This window comes from Bactrocera latifrons, unplaced genomic scaffold, assembly GCF_001853355.1.
Source record: "Bactrocera latifrons isolate USDA-ARS-PBARC rearing strain unplaced genomic scaffold, ASM185335v1 scaffold_216, whole genome shotgun sequence".
NCBI classification, from domain to species: domain Eukaryota; kingdom Metazoa; phylum Arthropoda; class Insecta; order Diptera; family Tephritidae; genus Bactrocera; species Bactrocera latifrons.
Window position 1 is genome coordinate 129,099 of NW_017535697.1, and position 8,624 is coordinate 137,722.

Sequence of the window (8,624 nt, forward strand, 5' to 3'; positions counted from 1 at the left end):
GGCACCGATTATAATGAGTGGAATGTAAGTTTTCAATTAGTTTTCAGCGAAAACTGTGTTTTCGTTTGACAGATTTTACATGGACGAAAACACAAGTTTTCGTACGAAAACCAGTTTTTGCCACGAAAACATGTTTTCGTTGTCGGTCCGAACATAGTATTACAACATTTGCGGTGCCTATCAAATTATGATAGACCTGGGGAACGTATCATGTGTTGAATACAATGCTCGCGACAGACTGCAGACGACATCTGTCAAATATTAAAATACACACGTTCTAATGGACGGACCTATGATGATGATGCCACTAATATGTAAAATGTAAAATTACTCAAATCTCTAAACCTGGCGTTATTTTACAAATAAAAGCCTAAAATAGCTCTGTTACATCATTTATAATAACAATTGATAATTTAAACCTTATTTACTTATTTTTTGCTTACAAATTTCACTTTGAACAATATATTAAAATTTCATTGAAGTGCAAGGTATTACATGCAAAATGGACAACTGCGTTGTGTTGCGTACATGCCGGCCATAGTTATGTTGCCGCGCTCTCACAAACGTTCATGTAGTAGGATTCACAACGCCATTTTTAGTTCACTGTCGTGCTGATGCAGTCTGTCGCAAGCATTGTGTTCCTCATGTCACTCGCCAAAGCCTGTATTTCGTATTATGACATATGTGATCGTAAACGCTTCTATCGTAATCTGGCATCATGACATACGTGAACGAGTATCTAAACGTATCCGTTCGTTCGAATCGTCAATTTTACAATACAACAATTTTATGTTTTTTATAATTTTTAGTAATAAAGAACATTATTAAGAAACCAATGAATCTCATTAAAAATTAAAAAAAAAAAAAAACAAAATGTATTTGCCGGAATGGCCTCAGCAATTCCGTTGACATTCTGTTTGCAAGACATTATTGGTTTCCTTATTTTATTAAAATTGTAACCCGGACTGATTGGCGCAGTGAGTCCCTGAACACCCCGTTTATCTCCACCGTCCAAAAAGTATTGCCTTCGCTGACGCCATTCAACCACCATTACACCTACTCGTTACTTTTCGTAATTCAGCAACATCCAAGCATTCAGGGCCACACTCGGCAGAGCCTTTAGCTCTCACCTCGCTCTCAGCTTTATTCGTTTAGTTACAGTTCACTGGCGTTGGAGAAACAAAAATGCAAAAGCGATCATAAATACACACGAAGTTTATTAGAAATGAACAAGTACAACAGAGCGAAGTAAAAGTGAGCCTACAGTATACACTACATATATAAAACCACAGTATTCACTACTTATATTAAACTACAGTTGTTACTGCGCCGACATACTTATATGATCAAAATTTTTTATTTTAATTGACATTAAAAATAAAATTATTTACAATATAAAGGACATATACACTTTTGAATTTATTAAAGAATACTTTAGTTTTGTGTGATAGGATTCGCAACTTTGAGGGTCGTAACTTATTGTAAATTTTATGCAGATATTATGTAATGCCACACAAACGTTAGCAAATCTTCCACTTTTGTGGGGTGATATCTTCCTCTCTTGCCATATCCTACAATTCTCCACCGTCTTTTTAAGATTCCAATCCTCTTGTTAATGAGGGTTCATAATTTGTTTTTTTTTTTTATATACCTACACTATTGACGTATCACGTAATTTTATTTTGTATGTTCGCCGATCCGTGCACGGATGTAACGATTCGATCCCTGCTAATCTAAACGAAGCTGTCAGCTCATCCTCTACATTAAGACCAACGTTTTTGACATTAATTGGAGTCGTCACAACAGCATTCACATATTCTTGCTCTGATCTATAGTCACTAAGCTTACACTGCACTAATTGCTTTACAAGTTCTACCTTTCGTGTAAGACACGAAGACTCGTACGCACAGAACAATGCATTCCACCAGAGAACTTTAAGCATAGAGAAGGTGCAAGTTCGACGCGAACATTTGTTAGATTTAAAGTAAGGAATTCACCTCACAACCACAGAATTCACGCTGTTAAATGTTAACATTGTTTAAAGTTCTCTCACATACTCAACCAGTGAATATAAAGAGAAATAAATATATGTATTTTCGGCATATGATGACGTGGCATGTATGACCAAGCAGAAAATATTGAAGAAAAATAAGTTCTTTGATACTCCATTTTTAACAGCGAAAATGTGTACAAATACAGCTCTCTCACATCCTGAAGAATATGAAGACATAAATATATGTATGTACATATGCAGCGTTTGAAAAACTACGCTACTCCCGCAGCATTTCATTTAGCTCTTGCTACCGCTCTCACTTTGTCTGAAGCCGCAGCACAGCCATATAGCCACAGCCAAAATAAGTGACCTTGAAAAACGCTACTCCCTTTTCTCTTTGCTGTAGGATGCCGTGGGATTCCAGGGCATTCTGGTTTTTGCCATAGAAACGTGTCAGCTGATTGCTCTCTCACAACGCAGGGTTACCAATCTCGATATACTGTAGTAATTATAAAATTTGTCTTCAATATGAGTATTCAAGTGAGTAGCGTTTTTGACTGTTTCTGCTATTAGTATAAAAAGGAAAAAAAAACAAAGAACACATGCGGGAGCTGTAGCACATCAAAATTTTCATTATCTCCGCTCTACCACCGCTCCCAATGTTTTGCTACCGCTACCATAGATAACTTGATCAGAACCTCTTTTGGCTGGCAGGGCACCCTGATCTGTTTTCTGAGCTGGCAACAAAACACAATCAGGGTGCTGTCAACCAGCAGTTAGTGAAAAAGGAGGGATGCCAGAAGAGCAGCGCTATAATACTTGACAAAATTAGTGTAAAATGAAATTTCATTGAACTGTGCGAACATATTTTGGCAAAATAAATATTTATGTAAATTATTTAATGATTTTGCATTTTAGCGTTTATAAATGTATGTATTTTCAAAGTGCTAATATTCTTCAGCAATGGCATTATTACCAAATGTTATAAAAAATGCGAGTTTTGATAGCTCACTCTCGAAACAGAGCATAGCGCAACATTTCATTTTTTGCTCTCGCAACAGCTATAGTTTTTTACCTAGCAAAACTCGAAGCAAAGTAGAGCACATACTAAGGATATGCTGTGGCTCCCGACAAAGAGAGAGCGGTAGCGCTAGCAACGCAATAATTCTAGAAATTTTGCTGCTACGGAGTCGTAAATGAGAACCCTGTATGTATGCATGCTCCTTATGATACGCCCAACAACAGCATTGTCATATTTTCATGCTTCAATTTTTGCTTTCAACTAGCGAATCGCAATGGATGTATATTATATATATGTATGTATGCTTTTGCGTTTTCAATTCAGCAATTCAATATTGACATGTAAAAATAATTATGATATGAGTATAATTTTGTATGAATGCAAGCATAATAATATTTATAGCCAATTTGGACTTGCATATTTAATACTTTTATTTGATTTTTACATAATAGAGTAAACAATAAATATTTTTGTATTATATTTCTTACTAATAGAAAAATAATTTATCGCAACAATCTGTACATCTTTTATCATACTAATTGTATGTCTCTGCACATGCTATATCATAATCTTATTATCTGCTCATATTATATAAATGTACATATGTATGTATGTATACGTATGTGCGCATTCAGAAATTCAAATAATTATTTTATCACTTTTCAATGTATTACTTGTGCGCACATTGATCTACATGTTCATATATGTATGTACATTCATACATACTTACATGTGAATATGTCACCAACAAAAAATTTAAACATTGTTCTACAAAAGCAACAATTGTCTCAATTAGCAGAAGCATTACAAGTCAATATGGCAGCCGAATTGGCGAATCCCAAATGTAGTAAATTTTACAACAAAAGCGATATCATTCATAAACGCAGGAGCAAATTCCACAAGCGACATCGCTTCATTCTTTGCCGAGCATGCCTTTGCCATCAAGCGTCTTTACGCGACGATGGCAATAGCTAAAAATCATAAATTGAACATCTTTCTGTTGTTTGTTCTAAGTGAGAAAAGTGGCACCATAGCTGTTGTCAATTTACAGTATTTGTCAATTCTAAAATGTTTTTCCGTGGCTCACAAAAATTAACGTCGATATGTATGCAAGCTCATACATATGTATACATATTTACGCTAGTTTGTAGGCGAAGCTGTTACWGCGGCAAGGGAAGCGGTAACAATCGGCGATCGTTTGTTAGTTTCTTTCGGCACAGCTYGKAATTTCTACCAACAACACAACGTTGTGATGACTCTTTGACAATACGAGAGCTTCGGCCATTGGTTGACCGTGGCAACGGAGACGCGAAAGATGCGTGCGGCACTTGTTATTATGAATGTATGTATATATTTATTTGGCTCGAATTTGCTTTCGTAAACATACAGCCAAATTTGCCAAAGAAATAATATATGTATACATATGGCATGTATGCCATAGAAATTCTATTGCACACCTTCACTTTGTAAGAGTGGAAATAAACATAATTTGTTTGAAAAATTAAAAAAATAAAATTAAAGCGAAATAAAAGTAAAATTATTTTTACCTATTTTTTCCCGATTTTGTACAAAAAATAAAAAATTATACATATAATATTAAATTATCACGCATATGTATGTGACAATGGTTCATATAATACAATATAAGCATGCATATGTGACTCAGAGAATGCTTCTTTACATTCTTTGTGTAACTTCCTATATTTTTCTTCAAAGTATTTATCTTTATTTATTCTCGCATGAATTCAGTCATTTGACATATATTTCTGCCATTGAACGTGCTTATTTCTGCTAAATATCAGCGAGAATGGTGAATTCCTTACTACAATTCTATCAACTCTGTTAGCTGCCCAATCGACCCTAAGGCTGTACCAGGAATAAAGGCATTGAGCACCTCAAAATTAGCGTTTTTTATAACATTTTCCATTATGACCAGATTGGACAAAATAACAATTTTTGGGCATTTAAATTAAAACAACCAACATTTAGTACGAATAAAAATTATTATATAGTGGTTATTTATTATATGGAGAAACTATTTAAATTTTTTTRAAGTATATTAGAACAACTGACTTTTGACCTTTCAATACCCAATAATAGGATTTAAGGTTGTTAGTTCTTAATCATTAAATGTTTTTAATCATTTTCCATTGAAAATAATACTATGATGCTTCAAATTACAAAACCTTCAAATTTCACAAATTTATTTAGTTTTCATTGTTTTACATATTTTACAAGTGGTATTGAACGATGCAACAAATCCCTCCGCTTACGTATTTTTTCGCTAAGATTTCAATCTGGCCATCGCTCGTTTCCAATTGTTAAACGTCAAAACCTCCTGAACTCGATCAGCTGTCAAAGTTTAGGTGGTTTTGACGTTTAGCAATTGTTCTCTCACTTCCAGTGAGAGAGGAGTTAAACATCTCATTATCTCTGGCTGTACTGTGGCTCGCGGAAAAGTGAGAGCATAGATAACTTGATACGAGACTCTTTGGTTCGAGAGAGAGCTGTCAAAACTCGCATTTTTTATAACATTTGCCAAGGATGCCACCGCTGAAAAATATTATCTTGGGTATTTAATAAATTATACAAAACACTAAATTAAACACTTTGAAAATGTATACATATATAAATGCTAAAATCCGAAATCATTAATTATACATTAATTTTACATGCATTTATTTTGCCAAAATATGTTCGCACAGTTTAATGAAATTTCATTTCACACTAATTTCGTCAAGTAATTATAGCGCTGCTCTTCTGGCATCCCGCCTTTTCCACTAACTGCTGGTTGAAGGCACCCTGATTGTGTTTTGTTGCCAGCTCAGAAAACAGATCAGGGTGCCCTGCCAGCTGACAAGTGAGAGAGCAAGAAAAGAGATTCTGATCAAGTTATCTATGGTGAGAGCGGTAGCAAGAGCTAAATGAATTGCTACGGGCGTGCGTATGGAGTTTCAAAGGCTGTATATGTACATATATTTATGTCTCTTCATATTCTTCAGTATGTGAGAGAGCTGTATTTCTACACATTTTTCGTCAAATTTTCATCAAAGAACTTATTCATGTGCGGAGCACAATGCTCGCGACAGACTGCAGCAGCACGACAGTGAACTGAAAATGGCGTTGTCAATACTACTAAATGAATGTTTGTGAGAGGGCAGCAACATAACTATGGCCGGCATGTACGCAAAACAACGCAGTTGTCCATTACTGCGACACAATTTCGTTGTGGCCATACTAATACCTTGAACTTCAATGAAATTTTAATATTTTGCTTTTATTTGTAAAATAACGTCAGGTTTGTTAGAGCTTTGAGTAATTTTACATTTTAAATATTAGTGGCATCACCACTCTACCTCATCTCTCTATCTTCCATTCTACTGCCAACTATACTATCTTTGGCAAATATAGGATTAAATTGAAGTTAGCGAGAACGACAACTGTCGGCCTGCAGTCGTGTAGTCGTGCAGCTGTCAAAATAGGTCCGTCCTTAAGAACGTGTGTATTTTAATATTTGACAGATGTCGTTTGCAGTCTGTCGCGAGCATTGTATTTAACACATCAATATTCTCTGCTTGGGCATACATGCCACGTCATCATATGCCGAAAATACATATATTTATTTCTCTTCGTTTTCACTGGTTGAGTTTGTGAGAAAACTAAATTTTTGCGCCATTTTTCAAGCAACAAAATTCGAGATTATTTGATTAAAAATAATTAATGCACGTTTAACAGATACCGAAACGTTTAGTTTACACGATTACTGAAATATTTTCTATAATATTTTATGTCATTGGCCCATAACCTGATAGGGTTGTGATATAATTTAACAAAGTGGAATAAAAAAAACCTGGTGACAGCTAGCACAGGGTTGCAATTATTTTTTTACGTGTCATTGCAAGAAAATAAACATGTGTTTTGGTCTGACATATTTTACAGCCCTTGCAAATATTTTTATGTGTGTGTTTGTTGTTGTGCCGTTACATTTGGTGGAAAATCTGCAATTCGTGCACGTTAAGAGTTTTTCAAGAGCAAGAGAATATCCCTATGATATTACAGAGTTGTATTTATTAGTACAAGGGTCGCTCTTTCTTTACGTCAACAGGAATATTAATATATGTTTGTTGTTTTCGTCATCAAAAATTGTGTATTTCAGCGGCGATTAGTGTTTCCTTTTCATTGGGAGTGGTTTCTACTTGGCGGGTGTCAATCTCAGCTTATAACTTCGCTAGGCAGTCTTCGACTATCTCTCTCATTGAGCGGACGTGCTTTCTAATCGCGGTTTTACTTTTGTGCTTTGCGCTTTACGCTTTATTCGCTTATTCCTTTTTGCACATAAGTGTACGTGTTTTCGTTTCACTTTGATCGTACGGTTACTCGCGTAAAAGACAGTGCATATTAGTGAATATTCGGGGAAGATAGGTTTGCTCTGCTTGCCTCTAGCCCCAACCCCAAAAGGAAAAAACTTACATACAAACCACTTGATAATTTCCCAGAACTGCATGAAATTAAAAAAGATTGCCCAAAGTTTGTTCTAATATCTGCAGCAGATTCGAACAAAACACTTTCCAAATACTCTTGCCTCGCTATGCATAAAATTTTATCTATCACCGAATTACGTGATGGTAATCTACTCTTACTTGTTAAAAATCGGGTGATCGCTGAAAAATTTCTTACAACAAAGAAATTAAATGGAATTTGCGATATTAACAATTTTAATTGCTCTAAAGGTACAATTTACGCCCCATTTCTAAATGTCATTGCAGAAGATGTAATTGTTGACAATTTAAAAGATCAGGGAGTTACTTTTGTGTATAAATTCACTAAAAATATAGAAGGCAAACAAAGACGTAGTGGTGTGATACTTCTTTCATTTGACCTCTACAAACTTCCAGAAAAAATCGAAGTCCCTAACCCCATGAGGTGTAAAAGTTGCCAGCTTTAGGGCACACAACGAAACGTTGCAACAACAACCCTGCCTGCGATATGTGCAGTTTCCCTCCTCATCTCCCCTCGCCATGCAATCGCACATTTTGTGCAAATTGCTCAGGCGGTCATCCTTCCTCTTCAAGCTCTTGTCCTAAATACCTCCAATCCAAAAATATTCTAAAACTAAAAACGGGAAATAAAACAATAGGATGGGTCGATTCCGGACTTTTTCCGATTCGGGATTTCTAATAGTGCGGAAAAGTTGAATTAGTACTTCTTGATTCCAATGCAACTTTTTGTTTTGAGATCGGATTGCATCTTCAACCCCAACTCCGGCCTTGAAATTTCGGAAATTCGCCTAAAATCGTGAAATTGTCTACCTGGCGCCTGACATACTCATCTTATGGCAAAATGTATAAAACAAAAGTTATTTGTCACGTCCTTTGCTACCGAAATGGTGTGTGATAATGGCCGTAGGACGAACCGTTCCCGAGATACGAGCGAAAATGCGGCGCGCCGCCACAGAGCAAGGTGAAAATTGTTGCAGCTCTCAGCTAACCTGTATTGKTYACCYAGAAYCMACCGCGTGGAGGTGGCTGCTCTTCGGGTTCCTCCCAAGCCCAACCCAACCAACCAACCGTGTGTCAGGCTTGTTTTAGTCTGAATCTGTGTCAAATTTAT

At 35.9% G+C, this 8,624-nt stretch overlaps 1 long non-coding RNA gene across 2 annotated transcripts in view; it reads right to left on the reverse strand.

Annotated features, from left to right (window-relative positions):
* The window catches only part of LOC108968448, a 38,046-nt gene that overhangs the window by 17,979 nt on the left and 11,443 nt on the right, over positions 1–8,624 (reverse strand). The window contains exon 3 of one of the 2 annotated variants that reach the window (XR_001993332.1): positions 924–1,165. The exons of the other annotated variant lie outside the window; for it this stretch is intronic. This is a non-coding gene — a long non-coding RNA (uncharacterized LOC108968448). Of the gene's footprint in view, positions 1–923; positions 1,166–8,624 lie in introns of those variants that run through there. 2 annotated transcript variants of the gene reach the window in all.